Raw genomic sequence first — 4063 nt, 5'->3', positions numbered from 1 at the left:
GCGAGCACAGCATACTGAGCTGGAAGGCTGTTGGATGAGTTTGGACACCGCAGGAAGAAAGCTCCTGTCAAGGGCTACAGTCAAAACCATCAATATTATTATAAAGCCTAAAGTCTGAGCTTACCATCAGATGGAGATGCTGCTTGAATTAAACCAGTGTCCAACTCCGCTGATGACTGGACATCTGACAGCGCAGTCTCCATATTATTCCCCCAATCCTTTTGACAGCGCCCTGCCCTCCGCCTGAAGCTAATAAACTGCATCTATTTGGAGTTAGACTATCGCCCTCGCTTTTTAGATTCTAACTGTAAGTCAAACCGTTTCTTTTTAATTTAATTCAAGGTGTGTGTTTCTGATGTTGCAGCATTGACAGCATCAGTAATTTCTTGCCATGTTTTCTTTCTCAGTTGCTGTCACTCCACCGCTTACACTTTTAAAAAGTTTGTTTTTTTTTTTGTCTCACTCCCGAATACAACACTTCTATTTCAGAGTTTGAATTTTTCTTCTTGGGTCTGTTTGCCATTCTCCACCACTCCAGTAATGCTTCCCATTTGCGCACGACCCTTCAGACAGCAGACCTTTTATGGAGTTGCCAGGGCGTCTACCTATGCTAATCAGCATCAACAGGCACGCGCATCCAATTAAGGAACAAGTGGCATTCATCATCAGATACACCTGGAATACGCAAAAATCGAGGCTCTGCGCATGCTTCATGAATCCCACGTTGGTTTTGCATAGGCATGTTTCTTAAGAACAAAAGTAAGAACAATTTAAGAAAAGTTTTGTGAATGAGGCCCATTGTGAATAGCAAATGTTGAGGGTTACAGCAGAGATGATTTAGTCTCTAGATAGGCTTTGGTTACAGTATCTAAACTTCCACAAAGTCTGGTGCATGTTTATGGTATATTTTCAGATGCTGTAGACTCCAGTGGCAAATCTGATTTGGCAAAAGTTGCCTACTATTATATTCTAAGTAAACCACCAACTGTTTGAGGAATGTAAGGGTGACAATGCTGTCAGAATCATCCTATAACCCCTAGTTAAACAAATACAACACAGACATTAATACAATTCCTTTGTTTTATTGTGTGGACTTCCAAACATCCAGGTCATAAATGGTATGGTATGGTTGTACTTTATTAATCCCAATTTTCATGAAGCGGATATTTGTTGAAGTTCAGTATTGCACGACTATATTATCCCAATATTGGTCAGCTTTGTCCATAAACCTGTAACCCTTTAGCCCTTTTCAAATTGACAAAAACTAAGGTCTTGTTACAGGGTCTGACATGGCCTCTCTTTATGTCAGGGTGTGGTCTAATCTATTTTTCATTGCCCCCTGGTAGATAATCTTTGTGAATGCGTAGTTACATGCAATACCACTAGCCTAGCCAGCCAGACCTCACAACCTATGGCTTTTCACTGGTCTGCATTCCCAACTTGAAAAGGTGTATGTGTCTGTGTACATGGGTAGTATGTGCCTCAGCCGGGGTCACTGACTCGGCAGAGACCCCCCCCGGACATCAGACATGGCATGGAGGATGCGGTTGAAGGGTTTAGTATCAGCACTGAACAGCTAAATCACCCAGCTCGGGTGATCCAGGCACAGGCCCAGCGGTGAGGAGGACCACCCCACTCACCGTGAAGTGTGGTCGGGCCCATAGCGGCCCAGTCTGGAGGGCCTCAACGCACAGGGCAGCGAGGAGGAAACCGAACCAAGTTGGGAGGTTGAGATTAAAAAAAACAGGAAAGGATAGTTGAAAGCAACATGGCAGCTACTTCACTTGGCCTAATATGATATAGAGATTTGCAATGTGGCCCAATTTTGTCTGCAAGACACTTGATTTTTAAAAAAGTTCCTCATCATATTCAAATGTGATGATTATTATTATTAATATTATTATTTAAAACCATGTCAATGTTATAACCTTCACGGTGGGTGATGGGGACCTCGGCTGGTGACTTTATAGATGCTCGGGATGCTCGGGAAAACGGATTATACTTTAGTACCCTGACCTATTTGTCCGTAACCTCTACAAAATGCTCATTAAACACCGTCAAAAACATGGCCAGTACATCGTCATTTACACACAATGGTTTTCATGATTTAAGAGTTTAAAATAGCATTAAAGCATTAGCATTAGTTACCGCGAAGCGACGCTATGGCGAAACACACACATATTTCGACCTGTTTTTTCCCTCATGTCCAACAGTGAGATATATTGTTCATTACTCGACTTTATGGTTTAGATATATTTGAACTTCAACTTATGTCTCGAGGTTGACGGAGATGTCGGCGGTGTGAAATCAAAACACAAGAATGATGGACTCCGCACTGTGGGGACCGAGTAGCCAATAGCGGGGCGGCTGACGTCACCAGAGCCAATGGGAAGAGCGCTGGCCGAAAGTAAGACAGGCCAATGAAACGTTGCAAGATTTTCCAAAAAAGTAAGACAGACCAACGGCGGGAGACTAGAGGCGGGACAAGCGAACAGGACGTGACTGTCAAAGTAGGACAAAGTAAGACGGCACAGAGAGGAAGGCGCCATACTAGGCGAAAGGATGACACGCAAATCCGTGAAGCGCTCCATCTTTTCCCAAGCAGCCAGCTCGCAAAGCGTTCCCCGTGGCACGACGGACGAGAACCGGAAGAGTGCAGCGGCCAGCTCCCAACCGTTCCCCACAACACTGTAACACGGCGGACGAGAACCCGAAGAGTGCAGCGGCTTCCGGAGATGGCAGTGTCGTGGGAATGCCTGTGAGAAACGCCTACCGTGACCACTTCAACAACCTGTGAATGAGGCTCACTTTGACCAGCTCAGTAACTGGTGAAGACGTACAAAAAGGTTCCCTGGACTGTCTCCGAACCTTTGAAACTTACTCAGCGTAACCGCTTTGCCAAACGTGCTTAACTTCCTCTGTCTCCTTGCCCCCTGAAAAATGACCTGAACTATCTGGTAATCTGTCAAGGACACTTGCCCTGGCCATCTCAGCAGCCTGAAAAGGTGGGAAGCTTCTCTGTGCTCAGGTTTACGTGCTTTGTCCTATTTGCAGGTCTTTCGCAGTAGCAAAGGAAGATTTACATGCAAAAACTTGTGGCTGTGCACTTTTCAAGGTGAAAGGGTTGCTTGCAAAGTCCCCTCCCCCCCAAGCCTAAGGGGAAAGCCTGGGATGTAGGCAGAGGGGCCTCGCTCAGAGCAGGCCTAGGGCGTGTCCTGGGAGGGGATGGGCTGGACTTAGGGCCCGAGTGCAGGCTCAGGCTTGGAAGCCAAGCTGGGCTCCGGCCCCTCTTCCAGTGTCTGTGCCACTCTGGTCTTGCCCACTTTGTCAAATTCACAAACATACCGGAAGAAGTTGCCATTTCAAACTAAACTCATCTAAGCAGAGGTCTACAGCAGAAAGAGCTTCTCCCCGCAGACGCTAATGGGTGGCGCCTAGTGAAAAAGCACCTCAGCTGTTGCTCCGCGTAAAGGGGCCCCTTCTGCCCGGGGGGGATTAAGTAGCAGGCAACGTGGGGGGTTGAAATGTACTTGCCCAGGCAGTACGTATGATAACATTGGATTGATACAGAGAAGATTAGCATGGCCCCTAGTGTAGATATACTGCCCATTCTTCTCTGTGGGGGGAAGAGAAAAAAAGAGAGGGAAGGGGGGTTCCGCTCCCGTGTATCCAGCGCAGAGCAGAAGGTTGGCGGTTCGATCCCCGGCCGGGCCGAGGACAGAGCAGAGCTTCAGGGGTCGGTTTAACCGCAGAACAGTGTGGGGTCTTAGTAAACGATGTAGTAATGAAGGGAGAACAGTGAAAGCTCTTACTAAATATGATGGTTTAGAGCTGTATTGTACGATGCACATCTCTGAAGCCTGCAGACTGGTCTGACTATGTTGATGATATGTGGTCATCAGAGAGGCTGGGACAGCCTGAGCTTCGTGGTCCCAAATACAATGATGACAGCAGAAATTAAAATGTCCACTGCTCATATACAAGCTTCATCTGAGTGTGTATGTATCATATAAAGAGTAATAACAAGTTTGGAGCATTAAATTCCTATTTAATGGTGTATTTC

General features: G+C 46.4%; 1 pseudogene; it reads left to right on the top strand.

The window, feature by feature from the left end:
- Positions 1 to 3526: 3526 nt before the first annotated feature.
- Positions 3527 to 3614, top strand: LOC144538021 (U6 spliceosomal RNA; annotated as a pseudogene).
- Positions 3615 to 4063: the final 449 nt, after the last annotated feature.

The sequence above is a fragment of the Centroberyx gerrardi genome, chromosome 23, assembly GCF_048128805.1.
Source record: "Centroberyx gerrardi isolate f3 chromosome 23, fCenGer3.hap1.cur.20231027, whole genome shotgun sequence".
NCBI classification, from domain to species: domain Eukaryota; kingdom Metazoa; phylum Chordata; class Actinopteri; order Beryciformes; family Berycidae; genus Centroberyx; species Centroberyx gerrardi.
This window is presented reverse-complemented; position numbering and strand designations above follow the sequence as displayed.